Genomic DNA, 19,037 nt, shown 5'->3' with positions numbered 1-19,037 from the left:
CATTAAGCAAAGATAGAATTTCCTCTTTAGTGCACACTGAGAATATTTTTATTGTAGTACTTCTCTCACTGTACTATGTAAATTATTTATATGTTCAATTGCCCCCTTAAATGGTGAATCCATCCAGGACGAAGACCATGTTTTATTAATCAGTATCTAAGAAAACAGATAGCAGCCTGTAGGTATTCAATAAATGTTGACTTGTTGACTATTGAGTGAATAAATAAATAAATGATTGGATAAATGATGAATATAAATGTTAATTGGAAGTGGATCTTGAAAAATGGATAGGAGCTGGGATAGAGGCAGAGCATGATGGCGGACAGGATGGATGTGTAGCCCACCTCTCCCAAGCCACCAGGTGAGAAGAAAGGCGGTCTGGACCTTCCCTGTGTGTGGATTATTGGAGTGGACAGACAGCTGGAGACACCCAGCAAAAAAAAAAAAACCACGAAAACCAAACCAAAACAAAACAAACAAACAAAAAAAGGCGCCCTGTACTCCTATAGATGCCCTATACTCCTATATATGCGGAGTAATTTAAAATCACAGACTCTGTTGTAGAGATTCTTCCCTGCTCGGCCATGCCGGCCAGCAGGCCCCTCCCCTACGGAGGTCAGCAGCTTGTAAATGCTGACAAAACCCAATTGACAAATAATTAATCCTGAACTGAGGGAGGCTTCCGAAAGGAGAGCCACTCAAAACCACGGGGAGCTGGGCAAACTGTTGGACAATTGAAGGGAAGGGATCCTGCCCGGGAAACAGACATTTTGAACTACCCAAAAGGGCAGGCACCTTTCCCCCAGGCATTGGAGGGGGTTGGCGGTTCAGGCTGCGCTGCGAACTGGCGGGCGCCTATCCAAAGGGAAACTTTGATCCATAAAACTCAGAATAAGTCCCCCGAGCACTCCAACCACGGGAACCGGCTTGAAGCCTAGGACCCAGCTTTGGCTTCTGGAGCTGCGAAGCTACTGAAGCCGCGGACCAGCTTTGGCTGCTGAAACCGCGGGAACCAGCTACAGGAGATAGAGCCGGGAGCCCGCCAACGAAAGCACTAACTCAGCACCACTCCCCTTATGGCCGATTGCAGTCGCCAGTTTACAGGGGAACCTGGGAACAGAGTGGAGGGACTTAGGAAGCGTGGACACCTGCACTGAGTGGGAAAGTCGGTGGCAAGTGCTGTCTGGAAAAGAACAGCCGAGGTTGCACAATTCTTAGGCGACAATCTTTTACGGAAACTCCAAAATGGCAACCGGCCATGGAAGGTGGTTACTATGGTAACGGTATAAACTGTAAATCAGGTATAAGTCTCGGAACCACTCACAGCACCACCTGGTGTCCAGAAAGTAAATCGCAGTATGAATATATTCCTAAGAAAGTTGATCCCTACAGCAGACATATAGATATTTATAGGTATATTTCGACACAAGAATATTTTTGTAGTTGGTGCCTTTTGTTTTGTTTTGGTTTGGTTTGGTTTTGGTTTTGGTGGGGTTTTTTTGTTTTGTTTTGTTTTTGTCTTTTTTCCTCACCATTTTCTTAGAGGAGATTTCAATAATTTTTATTATTACTTTTTATATAGATATATCTTTTATTTCTATGTCTTCTAATTTTAATTTCTTCTTTATTCTCATTTAACATTCCTTCTAACACCACTTTTTCTCTTTTTTTTCCTTTCTTCAATTATTTTACGATTATCACTATTTTTATTGCAGTTGTTCTTATATTGCTGTTGTCGTGGCTGTTGCCTGTATGTCTATGTATCTCCGTCTGTCTCTGTATCTATGGGCCCATGTGCCTGGTAACCTTTGTATCTGTTTATTTGGTCTCAATGAGCTTGGCGTTACGACCTGCAACTCTGAGCTCCTAACACTCCCCTCCACTCTCACTCCGGGATCTGGAGACCTGCCCCCCAAGAGTCTAGATTCTTGGGTGAACTCTTGAGAAGTGTAGACAGGACCTGGACTGCAGCTGGCCAGTGCTGACTCTATAGCAAAGGAGTGAGAAGACGATGGTCGGCTGAGAGGGAATTACACTGGAGCGCTGGTGCCCCGAGGTGCAGAGCAACAGCCGTCTTCAGCAATAACAAGGCCCACCCCCAGATAACCCATAGCCTCTCCTCCTGTCTTTCTGGGCAACCAGATGAGGCTGAGCATCTTCTCAGATGGCAACCACCATGGAACAGACCTGGGACTGAAACACAGGCCCCATGAGTAAAGGGTTTTCCTGAGACGGTACCGACCTGGGTGGAACACGGGGACTAGAAAACACACCCGCAGAGCCAGGAAATTCCCAGGGTGGGGCTGATCCAGAGGACTGCTCTACTGAGCCTAAGACACACCTGGCCCTTAGGGATCACCAGCCTATATACAAAGGAGGCCAAGAGGCTACAGCCAACAACTGATTGTGCTGCGAATACAAACCCGCAGGACTAAAGACAGAGCCTGAGGAACAGGCTCTGGGAACTCAAATCAGCCTCTCCTCTGCAGAGGAATCTGGCAAGGTCAGAAACAAACTCCCACAGGGTTGTTCCCTTCACCCAGTAACATAAACTAAGGGTGGGGCTGGAACTGAGTGAACACCTCCAGCCTCCATCAAGGGCCCAAGGTTGACAGGCCACACCACCCCCTGCTGGATAAAGACAGAGAATAGCAGCCTAGTCGAGCAGACACAGACTACCCTGTGACTTAGGCAGGTGCAAACCCCTGGAGTATCTGCTTACTGCAGACAACTGACTGGGTCACAGCCCTGTGGGGCTAGCAGCGACTGGGTGTGACAGAGCTGCAAGGTGGGGAAGGAGGCATAAATCTTCCCAGACTGATCTATTTACTGGTGACTCTTCCTGACTCCACACAGCACTGGAGCAAGCCATTTTAGAGCAGTCACCAGACCCCTGTGATCTAGTTCCCAGGGACTTCTTGAACTCTCCCACCCGAGGCAGCTGCTGACTGACACAATTGACTTGGACCTTTTGAACTGAGTCACTCACCTAGGGACTATCCAGGTGGTGCCCTGGGTGTGTGGTTGTAGGAAGGTTTGATTTTCCTTTTCCATTTGTTGCCTGTGGTGGGTGGGGTGACTTAATTGCTGGTATTTCTCCACAGCTGAGAATTCAACCCGGAGTAACTGTTTCACTAGGGTCATATAGAAACAAGCTGAAAACAAGACAGAACCACTTAGCCCCTCTACACAAAACAGGGCCCCAGTTTCTCAGGCCACAGCACTGTACGGGTCCTCAACAAAACACCAGAGGAAAATCAAAGGGAGTAAAACAATCATGGGGCGGAACCAGCGGAAAAATTCTGGTAACATGAATAACCACAATAGATCAACCCCCCCCCAGGAAAGATACGGCAGATGTAATTGAAGATCCCATTCACAAACAACTGGCTGAGATGTCAGAAATCGAATTCAGAATTTGGATGGCAAACAAGAATAACAAAATGGAATTAGGAATTCGTGGAGAAATTCAAAAGCTGTCTCAAGAATTTAATGAATTTAAAGACAAAACCACCAAAGACTTAGACACACTGAAACAAGAATTTGCAGCCCTCAAAGATATGAAAAATACAGTAGAATCCCTTAGCAACAGAATGGACCAAGCAGAAGAAACGATCTCTGACATCGAAGATAAAGCCTTTGAACACTCCCAAACTCTCAAAGAGGAAGAGAAATAGAGAGCAAAAATGGATCACTCACTCAGAGAGCTCTGGGATAACTCGAAGAAGGCAAATATCTGTCTCATAGGAATTCCTGAAACAGATGAAGTGGCCTCACTGGCGCAGAGGCCCTTCTACATGAAATTATGAAAGAGAATTTTCCAGACATGCCTAAAGAACCTAAAATTCAGATAGCAGATGGCTTCAGAACCCCAGCATGACTCAACCCCAATAAGACATCCCCCAGGCATATCATAATTAACTTCACTAAAGTTAATATGAAGGAGAAAATTCTCAAAACAGCCAGGTGAAAGAAATCTATTACCTTCAAAGGGAAGAACATTAGAATGACTGCAGATCTCTCTGCTGAAACTTTTCAAGCCAGAAGAGGGTGGTCATCAACGTTTAATCTCCTCAAGCAAAATAACTTTCAACCCCGGATCTTGTACCCAGCTAAACTGAGTTTCATTTATGACGGAGAAATTAAATACTTTAATGACATACATATGCTAAAGAAATTTGCCATAACCAAACCAGCTCTTCAGGGTATTCTCAGACCTATCCTCCATAATAACCAACCCAATCCTCTACTACAAAAGTAAACTCACTCAGAAACTTCTGATCAAACTCCAACTTCCACAATGGCAAAAGGATTAAAAATGCCCACTGGACTTTCGAAAAACTCAATACCCCAAATTTCACCAAACTTATCAATACTCTCCATTAATGTGAATGGCTTAAACTGCCCTCTAAAGAGACATAGATTAGCTGACTGGATACAAAAACTCAGGCCAGATATTTGTTGCATACAAGAGTCACATCTTAACTTAAAAGACAAATACTCAGGGTGAAAGGATGGTCATCCATACTTCAGGCAAATGGTAACCAGAAAAAAGCAGGAGTTGCAATTTTATTTGCGGATACAATAGGCTTTAAACCAACAAAAGTAAGGAAGGACAAAAATGGTCACTTCATATTTGTTAAGTGTAAGACTCAATATGATGAGATTTCAATTATTAATATCTATGCACCCAACCAGAATGCACCTCAATTTATAAGAGAAACTCTAACAGACATGAGCAACTTGATTTCCTCCAACTCTATAATAGTCGGAGATTTTAACACTCCTTTGGCAGTGATGGATCGATCCTCCAACAAAAAGCTGAGTAAAGAAATTCTAGATTTAATTCTAACCATCCAGCATTTAGATTTACCAGACATCTACAAAACATTTCATCCCAACAAAACTGAATACACATACTTCTCATCAGCCCATGGAACTTACTCCAGAATCGATCACATCTTAGGCCACAAGTCTAACCTCAGTAAATTTACAGGAATAGAAATTATTCCATGCATCTTCTTGGACCATCATGGAATAAAACTTGAGATGAGTAACAACAGGAATCTGCATACACATACAAAAACATGGAAGTTAAATAACCTTATGTTGAATGATAGCTGGGTGAGAGATGAGACCAAGAAGGAAATTGCCAAATTTCTGGAACAAAACGACAATGAAGACACGAACTATCAGAACCTCCGGGACACCGCAAGGGCAGTTCTAAGAGGGAAATTTATAGCACTGCAAGCCTTCCTCAGGAGAATGGAAAGAGAGGAAGTAAGCAACTTACTGGGACATCTCAAGAGACTGGAAATGGAAGAACACTCCAACCCCAAATCCAGTAGAAGAAAAGAAATAACCAAAATCAGAGCAGAACTAAATGAAATTGAAAACAAAAGAATAATACAACAGATCAATAAATTAAAAAAAACAATATATATAAATCTATAAATGTAATTCAGCACATAAACAAATTAAAAAACAAAGACCATATGATTCTCTCAATCAATGCAGAAAAAGCTTTTGATAACATCCAACATCCCTTCATGATCAGAACACTTAAGAAAATTGGTATAGAAGGGATATTTCTTAAACTGATAGAGACCATCTACAGCAAACCCACAGCCAATATCATATTGAATGGAGTTAAATTGGAATCATTTCCACTCAGATCAGGATCCAGACAAGGCTGCCCATTGTCTCCATTGCTCTTTAACATTATAACGGAAGTTTTAGCCACCACAATTAGGGAAGAAAAGGTGATCAAGGGTATCCACATAGGGTCAGAAGAGATCAAACTTTCGCTCTTCGCAGATGATATGATTGTATATCTGGAAAATACTAGGGACTCTACTACAAAACTCTTAGAAGTGATCAAGGAATACAGCAGTGTCTCAGGTTACAAAATCAACATTCATAAATCGGTAGCCTTTATATATACCAAAAATAGTCAAGTTGAAAAAACAATTAAGGACTCTATCCCATTCACAGTAGTGCCAAAGAAGATGAAATACTTGGGAGTTTATCTAGCAAAGGACGTAAAGATCTATATAAAGAGAACTATGAAACTCTAAGAAAAGAGATAGCTGAGAATGTTAACAAATGGAAAAATATACCATGCTCATGGTTGGGAAGAATCAACATTGTTAAAATGTCCATACTACCCAAAGCAATATATAATTTCAACACAATCCCCATTAAAGCTCCACTGTGATACTTTAAAGATCTTGAAAAAACAATACTTTGTTTTATATGGAATCAGAAAAAAACCTCAAATAGCCAAGACATTACTCAAAAATAAAAACAAAGCAGGAGGAATCACGCTACCAGACCTCAGACTATACTACAAATCAATAGTGATCAAAACAGCATGGTACTGGCACAAAAACAGAGAAGTAGATGTCTGGAACAGAATAGAGAACCAAGAGATGAATCCTGCTAATTACCGTTATTTAATCTTTGACAAGCCAATTAAAAACATTCAGTGGGGAAAAGATTCCCTATTTAACAAATGGTGCTGGGTGAACTGGCTGGCAACCTGTAGAAGACTGAAAGTGGACCCACACCTCTCACCATTAACTAAGATAGACTCTCACTGGATTAAAGATTTAAGCCTAAGACATGAAACGATAAAAATACTAGAAGAGAGTACAGGGAAAACCCTTGAAGAAATTGGGTTGGGCGAGTTTTTTATGAGAAGGACCCCCCCGGGCAATTGAAGCTGCTTCAAAAATACACTATTGGGACTTTATCAAACTAAAAAGCCTCTGCACAGCCAAGAACACAGTAAGTAAAGCAAGCAAACAACCCTCAGAATGAGAGAAGATATTTGCAGGTTATGTCTCCGACAAAGGTTTAATAACCAGAATCCACAGAGAACTCAAACACATTGGCAAGAAAAGAACAAGGGATCCCATCGCAGGCTGGGCAAGGGACTTGAAGAGAAACTTCTCTGAAGAAGACAGGCGCACAGCCTTAAGACATATGAAAAAATGCTCATCATCTTTAGTCATCAGAGAAATGCAAATCAAACTACTTTGAGATATCATCTAACTCCAGTGAGACTAGCCTATATCACAAGATCCCAAGACCAGAGATGTTGGCGTAGATGTGGAGAAAAGGGAACACTTTTGCACTGCTAGTGGGAATGCAAATTAATACATTCCTTTTGGAAAGAGATATGGAGAACACTTAGAGATCTAAAAATAGATCTGCCATTCAATCCTGTAATCCCTCTACTGGGTATATATTCAGAAGACCAAAAATCACATCATAACAAAGATATTTGTACCAGAATGTTTATTGCAGCCCAATTCATAATTGCTAAGTCATGGAAAAAGCCCAAGTGCCTATCGATCCATGAATGGATTAATAAATTGTGGTATATGTACACCATGGAATATTATGCAGCCTTAAAAAAAGATGGAGACTTTACCTCTTTCATGTTTACATGGATGGAGCTGGAACATATTCTTCTTAGTAAAGTGTCTCAAGAATGGAAGAAAAAGTACCCAATGTACTCACCCTTATTATGAAACTAATGTAGGACCTTCACATGAAATCTGTAACCCAGTTACAACCTAAGAATAAGGAGAAGGGGGAAAGGGAGGGGAGGGAGGGGGGAGGTAGGTGGAGGAAGGGGGATTAATGTGATTACACCTGCGGTGCATCTTACAAGGGTATATGTGAATCCTAGTAAATGTGGAATGTAAAGGTCTCAGCAAAATAACTAAGAAAATGCTATGAAAGCTATGTTAACCAGTGTGATGAAAATGTGTCAAACGATCTATGAACCAAGTGTATGGTGCCCCATGATCATATTAATGTACACAGCTATGATTTAATAAAAATAAAAAAAGGAAAAAAAAAGAAAAATGGATAGGATTTAGCAGATGATCCTTGAAATAAAAGGGTAAAGTATTTTTAAATCTAACGGTTTGTTTTTCTCCCTGAATGATCTGTTTCATTCATTCCACAAATATTGATTAAAGAATACCTGCTCAGGGCAAACCCCTTGAGAATTAATATTCTATAAAGCAATGCTTCCTGGAATTGAAGACTATAAAGTACCCTGAGTCACTGCATCCACTAAATGTGCCTATTATCGTCTGTGCATGAAAGTCCTTTTAAAAGTTAATGGGATCTGAATGCATATAGCAGAATAAAAGAGAGAAATATCCAGACCAAATTACACAAGAATTTATAACACTTTGCATCTGTATGTTGAATTGAGGGATTTGGGTTATTGAAGATAGCATTCTAATGAAGTCTTTTCATCTGTTCTACACATTACTGTCCTTTCATTAGCTACACATTGGAGGGGAGAGCATGGCATAGCACCAACATGCTAATCCTTTATTTGAGAAGGTCCCTAGGTCTTTATGTCCCCTTTAAGTACTTTTAATCTCCTTTAATTAACTATGAATTTCTTAATTTGGATTGTTTATTATTCTATACAATTGGCTCTCCTCATGGCTATCTGCTCTAATGTATAATTTATAAGTGATCTCGTATATTTTAGATGCCATACCACTATAGGCAATGGCCTATGCAATTACCGCTAAAATGACAGAGCATCAATTTCCATTGCCTGAAAATATAATATTTGAATGACATTAAACCTAAAATTTTTCTTCAGACATTTGAGGCCATCACTAAGCTTTGAATGAACATATCTAATTTCATTAAATTCATAGCTCCAGGGTTTTGGCAAGTGGGCTTCATGTATATATTAGTAGCCTGAGCTTCCACAATGTTCCAATAGTATCTGATTAATTATGAAAACTGAAATTTCACTGACTCTGAGACACCTGCCAAAGCTGAAATTTGGCCCCTTAAAAAGTTTCTCTAAGTCATCCTCAAGTATTTGAGGAATCCTCAGAAAATACATTACATCTTCTTAAAAGGAAATACACTCCCACTGAGTATTAACTCTACTCTGCCACTTCTTGCTAGAAAACATGACTAAAATACAGAGCCCTCAAAGTCTATTCCTATAGGAATAGCTAGGAGAAAGTAATGTCACCTACTTTGTTGGTGTGGAGCCAATGTAGGAGGCGTTATGTTCTAACAATCTACATATTTTAGTGAAACAAGTCTGTTTTTAGTAAGGGTATTTTATTCTCAACACACAGGGACATGTCCATGGATCAGGCATGGGTTCAATTAACGTTTGCAAAATTCTCTCCTCTTAATCAAAAATTATGTTCCCAGAAAGAGTTTATTTCCCTGATGAATTTCCTTAGGCCTAGTTTTTTCCAAGGTTCACCTTACTTTCTTTTTTTTTTTTTTTTTACTTTCTTAATATAATCTGATGCCACCTTCATTGGCCCCTGCCTCTCACTGCTATTTGCCATATTGAAATGCCAGCTGTGTGGAAGACAGAATCCTTGCTACATGTGTTATGGTTTCATCCTGAACACCTTCTGACATCTAATTTTTATGAAAATTAACAGAACACCGTTAATCTGCTTCTTTCTTAATGAAAAACAACAAAAATACAATTTGCATAATTTAAATTATTCAAACCTCATCAGAAAGAGCTGCCCTATGTAGAGAAGTGCATTGATTTTTTAATTTTATTTTAGAACTGAAAAAGATCTTAGATAATGTTCTATAAAAGAGAATATTTGGATCTAGAAAAATCAAGGAAACTCTTAAAAATCACACACCTAGAAAGTCAAATATTCATTATTGTGGCAACTTGGAAAGATTAGAAAAATAAAACCATTAAAGAACAGGCTTGGGAATGCCCATCTTGAACTTCAAAGTCCCAGGACACACTAGGTCAGAAATGGCAGCATGAGTTGGGCAAACTGAAGAAAAACTTAACACATATCACAGTTTATATTTTTTCCCAGAAAAGGCTTGTGGTCAGAAAACACTGCCCACCAAAAATAACATTGATACCTCCACGGCCTTATTCCATGCTCTACACCAAGTTTTCAAGGCTCTATGACAACACAGTTACTGTCGTTTAGTAAAATATCTACATGTCTACTCCCTTTTCTCCAAAATGTGATCTTCAGGAGGTGTTTTGTTTCCTTCTATATTTATTATATGGTGCCGAAAGACATGTCAAAGGACATCTTAGAAATTCTTGTGGACTAAGAAAAGAGAACATATTTCAGTGTCTTCTAAAAACAAAAGGACTTTGGGAATGGGAGCAATGAATTTTGTCTCTGACAGCTTCTCTGTTTGTGATGGTTATTGGTTACAGGGTTTTACTGCTACCTGGAAGTGTAAATTGCACCCCTGAGATTGTTCTGCACGTAACCTTTAACTCACATTTGATAGCAAACAAATGAAAGAGAGGCAATTCCATCAGATGTGATGATTTATTTTTAAAGCACAGTTTTTTGTTTAATATAAATGTAAAAACATAACTTTCCCTTCAAGCCAGCCAGGTACTGTAGGCAATTTATCAAACCAAGAGCACTGAAGCTCTGTAGTAAGAAAGGAAGAAAATGCATTTGTGCTCAAGTAATTGTCTTTCTCTTCCTGAACTCTAGTAAAAGAGAGTCAGGGCATAGGTAGTTTCAAATGATGATTACAGTCAAACAAAGAAACTCCTTCATATAATTAGTCTAATTTCATCTCATCTTTAATTTTCAGAGGTACTACCACACGACCTAAGTTTATTTTCTTTTTTGCTCCTTGAACTATTTTCTAAATTTTCTATGTCTTCAAAAAGAAAGACCCTTGTTAGTTCCCCATTCATATAATGAATACAGTCATTCCAAAAGCCATTTTTGTCTCCTTTGACCAAAGCTATTTTATAATCTTTGCACAAATCTTGCCCAAACACAAAGCTAATTCAAGTAGCCACTATGTAAAGTACAAGCTGTGTTGTGACTAGCCATTTATCCACTCAAAAATGTATTTAGCATCTACTATATACCAGGAGCTGAAAATACAAAAATTATCATAAATTACAAGACCCTTGATATCCTGAAATTTAAAATTAGTGTGAAGAGAAGAGTGACAAGACAGGACTAAATTTAAAAAGATAATTTTAAACAGTTAAAGGGACAGAGGCAAGGGATGGCACTTATTTTAAAGTAAGAAATATATAAAATATATTTCTATTTTTTATATATAAAATAGAAAATTTCTCAAAGAAAGTCATATTTGAGTTGAAACCTGAATAGTGGAAAGATCTAAGAGAAAATACTTGGGGTCAAGGGAAAAACAAGTGCCAAGACCCTAAATCAGGAAACAGCTCACCATGTACAGGCAATAGAAATAGAATCAGTGTGGTCGAGCATAGTACATGAAGGAGAATCACAGAAATAAGGCTGAAGGGGCCAAATCAAAAAATGCCTCACAGATCACTGTACAATATTAGATTATTTCAAGGGGCAATAGGCAGAGTTTGGAAGATTTTAAACAAAGACGTGACATAGAAGTCTATAGGAGGAAGGAAAAAGGAGAAAATACAATAAATATACTACTAAGTTTTATTTATGTGTTCACTTGTTTAGGCTGACATTTGAAAATATAGAAATTTAACAGAATGATGGTTCAGCACATCCATTCTACAAATTGATGCTTTCTTACTGTTTTGGCTAATTCAACTTGTTCTATGATCTTCTTTTGAAGATCATGGCTGCCTCATAACACAGACACTCCCAAATGTGCTTAGTGGAGACTGACACTGAGTAAAAGAGATAACCTAATAAAAGAATTTAGACCCCAGGAAGAGAGAAAAGGAATGATAAATGCTACAAAACTGAAGGATAAGTAAGAAATATCAGGGAAATTAAGTTGGTAAACAGACTTTCCATTCTCTGGCAAATATGGAAGCCTGTCTAGGCTGATCTTCATTATCAATACCACAATCAGATTTCAGAGCAATGTATATACTTCCAGTTGCCCTGCCTTTACTTTCTTCAAACATACACTCACAACAGAAAGCAAGTAACTTGAGAGGACTACTACATTTGAATTAAAATCTTATATTATCAGAAATAGTTGTAATGCTACAACATTGCAAAGGGCAAAAATACTAAGGAAATAGACTTTATATTAAATTTTTTCATCTGTTAAATGCTGCACCATTTTCTACACATGCTCAGAACAATAAGAAAAAATACACAGGAAATCATTCCCAGGATTAGATCAAAAAATTTTAAGACCATTTTCTGTGCAATTTACCATGCATTTTAAAAACAACATTCTTAATATCATTGGAGGTCTCTAATAAAATTTGAGCTACACTGTAAAAGTAAATTTCTACTCAAAGACATAGCTAATCTGATATACATTATGAATGTTGACTGTGTCAAAGGAATTTGAGTAAATAGAAAGACTAGCTTGAAGTAAGCAGAACTGGTCTTTTGAACGACAGTTGTATACAGTACCAGAAAATATCTAAAAAACAGTTCAAAATTCATCTTACCTGACTCTTCTTGTGAAAACTCCCTAGGTATTTACACTCAGAATATCTGTTATCTTCTTGCCCTTTGGGTCTTTTCAATTCTAAAACCCAAATATCTTAGTGGTTTGAATGAGATTTTTGTCACACCACTATCAATGGTATATTGTTCAAAATTGGCAGTGACTCACCCTATTAATTCACGTTCCACTAATATATTGTGTTCTTCCTTTTGATCTAAAAGATCAGAGAAATATACAAATACTAACCATTGGCAGTATGAAAAAATCCCACAATAGTTTCACCATTAGTTTTAGTCAAAACTAGGTAAATTTGAATTGAATTTGAATTCTTATTGAATACCTGCAATAAAGGATATACCATATATAATTTACAAAGTATAGATGCAAAAGAATCAAAGCACTACAGATAATTTAAAGACGTGTTTCTGTTTCAGAACTTCTCTACTTAAATTCAGTTCATCTTCTACAGTGTTTCTCTGATAGGTCCTATTATTCTTTCTCAGAAATGCATGCTGGCATTAAAGTGATATGTGTTTGAAGAGAGAACAATAAAAAGTTGACAACCCATTAAAGAAGAAGGGAAAGAATAGTGTAGAAGTTTAGCATGTAGACCTTGGAACCAGGTCTCCTGGGTTTCATTCTGGATCTTCTACTTAGTCATCACTAGCCTCTGTTGCTGAAGTTTTTCATTTGTAAAATGAATCATAGGACCTACACTATAGGCTTTGGTAAATAATTAAATGAGGATATATATTAAATGTTGAAAACTGTTCCTAGAATGTCATAAAACTCATAAATACCTGTTAACTATTATTTTTAAAGTAGGAGTTTACAAGTTGTCAGAAGTTGTTCATTAAAAGTCAATCTGTGTAGTATACATTTCAGGAAATGCAAGTCAATTATATTAAAAGTTATTTTAAACATTATTGTGAGACTATATAAAGTAAAGAAAAACAATTTTTTTCATTATAAATGCAGTATATTTTAGGAAATGCAAGTAAATTATATTGAAAGTTATTATAAACATTATTGTGAGACTATATAAAGTAAAGAAAAACAATTTTTTTCATTATAATTATAATTGTGGAAGAAATGAAAATAGCAAGTAAATCAAATAAAGGGGTCTATTAATAAATTTATTGATGTTAAATATTAATAAGAGAGGAGATGCGTTCTCCTAGCAAAATGATAACATGAAAAATCATTCATAAACTCAGAGGGAACTGATTTTAAATCTAGACCCCCATCATGACTATGTTTATAAGTGCTTTTTTGCTGTAAAATAGGAACATTTTTAATGTTCTGTTGGTTTTGGAGTAAGAATTGACATATGTCTGTAAATAGGCTTCAGTGTGTGGCACATAGTAGGTTTTCAATAAATATTTTTCATTCTACTCTTTTAAGTTTGATGCCCTTGAGTTCAGCCCAAAATCAATCTGTGATACCATAGTCAAAGGACAACTGGTCAACCCTGGGAAAGCATTAACCGTTCCAAACATTTACAGACATGTCTCACCAGGTGAAGGCAATAGAAATAAATTTAGTGTCCAAAAAAATTAAAAAGATAAAAAAGAAAAGGAAGACTCTCCTGTCTAGGACCTCAGTTTTTTTTGTTGTTGCTGTTTGTTTGTTTGTTTGTTTTGCTAAGACTACAAAGATTGATGTAACTAGCCCCAAATCCACAAAGTTTAGTGAAATAATGATGGCCCTTAGCAGAGTGGATCATACTCAAGGATGTCACAGACCTCAAATGCATTGAACTGAGATAGATCGGGCAAGATAGAGAAAGCACAGGCAATTAAAAATGAATCAGTAAATCTTTTTTAAATGTAGAAACAGCTGTCTCTCCTCCCCATTTTTTTTTTTTTTTTTTTTTTACAGTTTTTGGCCAGGGCTGGGTTTGAACCTGCCACCTCTGGCATATGGGACCGGTACCCTACACCTTTGAGCCACATTTTTTTTTTTTTTCTGTTTGGTGTTAGTGGAAGTAAGCACATACTTGTATTTACTTTATGCAGATGCTTCTGCACTCCTATGTAATGATACAAGGGATTGCTAGGGTACAAGTATGGGAGGACAAATGTGAACCCCAACAATTATGCCATTTTACTGAGGACAGAGTGAAAGGAAATCTGGCAAATATAATTTTCACAGGCCTACTCATCTGTGCCACTGTTTGCAAGATTGTTTAGTCTAGAACAATACTGCCCTGTAAAAATATGTGAGCTGCATGTTTAATTTTAGATGTTTTCTAGCAGTGTCACCAAAAACAAAATAAAATAATCAATATAAAAATTATTGAGATAATTTACATTCTTTTGTCCTAATCTTCAAAATCTTTCATATATTGTACACATACAAAACATCTCAGTTCCTACTAGCCACATGTGGTTAATAGCTAGCATATGAATTCAGAAAAAGAAATAATAGGTGGGGTTTTATTATTCCTCTTTATGAACATATACCAGAGCCTAGCAAGAAATACATAAAAATACTACCACTTGTTATAACAAACACTACCTTATTTTTTGTCAGTTTTTCATATATTTCAATCCTTGATCACAAACTGTCTTATATGCCTGTAATTAATTGTCTTATCTGATATCACCAGTGAGACTCTTGAAGGAGTGAGCTCTAAAAGAAACTCCAAAGTACCAGATCAAAACCCCAATAGATCTACTTTTCAAATCATCCAGAAATGCTTTATACATGTTAATTACAAGGTCATAAGAAGATGAGATTTGCTGATTCACAAGAAAATGGATTATATCAAATTTACAATTAAATAAAATTTACATTTTATAATTTTTAATTTGTATTCTTTTTAAAGATAGTATTATATTAAGCAATTTCGTATCAGTAGAAAAATGGTAAATAGATTGATACACATACATAGATAGATGTTGCTGTGGCTTAGTAAAATCCTCTTTCAAGTGAAAATATTTAATTATAAATATCTACGATTACTTCTAAATCATTCAGTTAAGGGCAAGGACTGTATTGTCAAGACAGACAGATGCATGGAACAAGGAAGTCTACAACAGACAATGGAAGTTGAAAAGTAGAACCTTAAATTCAAATTTCTTCAAGACTGTGTGATTCTTAATGTTTTTTAATTATTTAAAACTTGAGGAAAAAACACTGTTATTTTTACTTCTGATCGTATTGTACTTAAACAGGAAATCATAAGACAATCCTTAAAATCTCACTGCCGTATGTCTATACTATTTCTTGTTATTGCCTCCTGTTTTCTCCGCACAGTAGTTTACCCAAGACACTACTTTGAGGACCCTTATATACTTTTCATCATCTTATTCCCATACTTAATCACCTTCAAACTTTTTGGCATCCTAAATCTTCCATTGGTTCCCATACCTAATAATGTCTCTTGACTCACTTTTTTAGCAGCCATTCCTCTTTACATTTCTACACATTCTGTACCTAACAAATTATTTATGCCCAGAGTCTATGAGAAATGGTAGAGACAGACACGCCAAAGTGCTCTATGAAACTTCACTTTGTCCTTTCTGAGGCCAGCCAGGGTGACTGTGAATCAGCAGCAACTGACATTTACCCAAACCTGGCCGGGAAACACCTATAAATGTGAATGAAGAAATTATGAGATCAAAAACACTGATACAGGCAATTTGATTTCATGGGATAAAAAATACAGAATGAAAAATCTGTTCACCTGACTTATTGGAAACTCTTGTCAAAAATTGAATAAGAAGCTAAGTCCTGAATCACTGCAGAACTGCCCAATGGTAAGGATTTTTAGTGATAATTGTTTTGTCAAGGTCAAGAAATATACCAAATTAAATTACCTGTCCAGCTACATGAATTAGCCTTGGGAATTTTAAAAGAAGAGTTTTTTTGACATGAACAGAAACTTTTGACATTATTCAAGTTCACAACTAGATGCTAATTCCTATTATTTTAACATGAAGTCAGACCTAGGTAGTATTATGGCGAACTCAAAAATATAATATAGACAACGTGCATTATAAGCTATGGAACTACTTTTATTCAGAGAGAAGGTCTAACGTCAGTACCATAATTTAATAAAGCAGAAAATTTGTGAAAATATTTCTGGCTACACTATAAATCCATGAAAGAAGGATTGTGCCGTTTTATCCCCGGTTCGATTCCCAGTGACCAGAGTAAGACACACTCATCATTTTTCCTTCAACTCTTCTGGTCACTCATGACTGCTGAATGAACAATTTGGATAACACAAAATGTGCTGCTGAGTTCTAAGCCATCTGTAGGATTTGTCACTGCCCAGTGCATTAGTCTGCTTCTTCAGAGACAAAAGAACAGGGTAGTGCCTGTGGCTCAATGGGTAGGGCACTTGCTCCATATACTGAGGCTGGTGAGTTCAAACCAGCCCTGGCCAAACTGAAAAAAAAAAAAAACACAGAGAGACAAAAGAACAATACTCTAGAAAAAGAGATTATAAATTTTTACTCACATAGATACGAGTTTTAAGCCGCAAGGGAGTACTCTTTACCAGGATTGCTAGCATGATGTGTGCCCTAACAAACTAAAAATATCAACATGTAGTTTTCAGAATTTTTTAGGCTAGCTCTAGGTAAGTACGTGCCTTTGGATAATGTCATTTTCTAATTTAGAGTTGAGTTTTCCTTTCTTTTGAAATGATCAAAAAGTCTGTATGTTGATTACTAGGGTTAAATACACGGAAGAGACTAAATAAAAAATAATTTTTATTTAGTATCATTTTTTCTGTTTCCCAATACAAAATTCTATATAAGACAGTTAGTCTTTTACTGAAGAGGAGAAAAAATAACAGTGATGCTTTAAAAAAAAAAACAAAAACACTCAAGTGAGTTAAATTTGGCAAATGCAAGGACTATTATATGGCAATTATATTAGAATTCATAGTATCTAGAATATAAGCATTATTATACATCTTATGTAACTGAGGTCCAAAAAAATTATATCAAGCATTGGTATAGACATTTTTCTCCATATTTTCTTATTCTTAATATGGATTACTGATCAAATCCACCAGGATTATTTGTTATGAAATACTTCTGAAAATTGACATACTGATCAAACCAATGTAATAAGCATCTTTCCTTAAAATTAGTTCTGGTACAGAAACATACACACTCATATACACACAATTATAAGTCAAGGATTTTGAAATTAAAACATCTGAATCATGTGTGCAATTCAGTCCCAATGAGAAAATGTAATGTGAGGGATCTAAATAGTTGCAGTTGTTACAGGCATATGTTAGAGTCAGAGAGACCTGATTCCTACACTTAAAAAAGTTGTGTGACCATAAGCAAACTATACTTTCTCTAAGCCTCAGGTTCCTTGCCTATAAAATGGGTCTAAGAATACCACCTACTTCTTAAGTTATTCCACAGAGGCCTCCACCCAGAGCCCAGTTAGGTCATCAGCAGGTTCAAAGAGAATGAACAGAAGAGCTGTTTTCTGGTCCTGAGAACTTCTATTAAATTTTGGAAGGTATGTTCCACACACCTACCTGTGGAGTGTTTTGAAAAGAGAATTGTATAGGTTTTTATAATGAAAAGTAATTAACTTGCAAGCTGAGCTGTCACATATTGGCTACTGAGAGAACTCTGTGGCCAAGAAGCTAAGTTGCCAAAGTTCAAAAAGCAAGTTCCTTAGCTGAGCTACATAATAGAAGAAAAGGTCACCTTTGACTCACTTTTGCTAGTGGCTATCAAAGGTGACCAGTTTTTCAAAGCAGATACCCTATGTGCTTTAACAGACCCCTGATGGATTTTTTTGATTGAAGCTGGGAAGGAAATGTTGAAGAAATAAAATGTCAAAATAAAAGAAGAATGTTCCTGGGAAGGAAATGTTGAAGAAATAAAATGTCAGCTTCTCTCTGCAAGAAGCTATCTTCTATTATAGCTACTTCAAGCTCTACCATGGGGCACTCTTGAAAAGGACCCCTTAAAAAGCTAAAAATACAAATAAAGAACAAAAATCTATGTCACAGCTCTCAATTAAAATGCTTTTAGATTAATTTTGAAGATTCTACAAACATTTAGAGACTCAGCTGGAAAATTGTGCAGGAAAAGAACCCTAGAGTTCAGATGAATGTCGAAATGGACCTCCACCTGGAAGGGTCCAAATAAACAATAATTCAGACTTATAAGAATTTGCTTCCACAATGTTTCAAAATGATAGAATTTGGAGGTTTAATAATGTGCAAGCAGGACTGAGCGTGCAGAATCTCCATAAACTAAAGCATTGTCTGCACGAAGCCATAACAACCAACTGAAATGAAAAAAACAGAATCAACACAAGTGTTTTTTGACATGTATGAGGCAAAATAATTTCTTGGACCATATTGTTTTTCTAATTTTAATGAATCAATCAGTTTCTTATCATATACAAAAAGCTAAAACAATAAAGTTCAATATTATAGAAATATCCATAAGTACAAGGAATTAGCAATAATGTTTGGGGTAGAAGTCTAGGAAGTATGAGAGATCCAGCTTGGACACAGATGAAATGTTTTTAATTTATCTTATTCAAAGAGAAATATATATAAGTAAGAGAAGCAGAAAATATGTATTTGCATAACTAGAAAATTCAGTGTCATCAGTAGCCTTTTCAATCATGTATTAATG

The sequence above is a fragment of the Nycticebus coucang genome, chromosome 13 (genome assembly GCF_027406575.1).
Source record: "Nycticebus coucang isolate mNycCou1 chromosome 13, mNycCou1.pri, whole genome shotgun sequence".
NCBI lineage: Eukaryota > Metazoa > Chordata > Mammalia > Primates > Lorisidae > Nycticebus > Nycticebus coucang.
The sequence above is the reverse complement of the archived record's forward strand: the minus strand, read 5'-3'. Positions refer to the sequence as shown.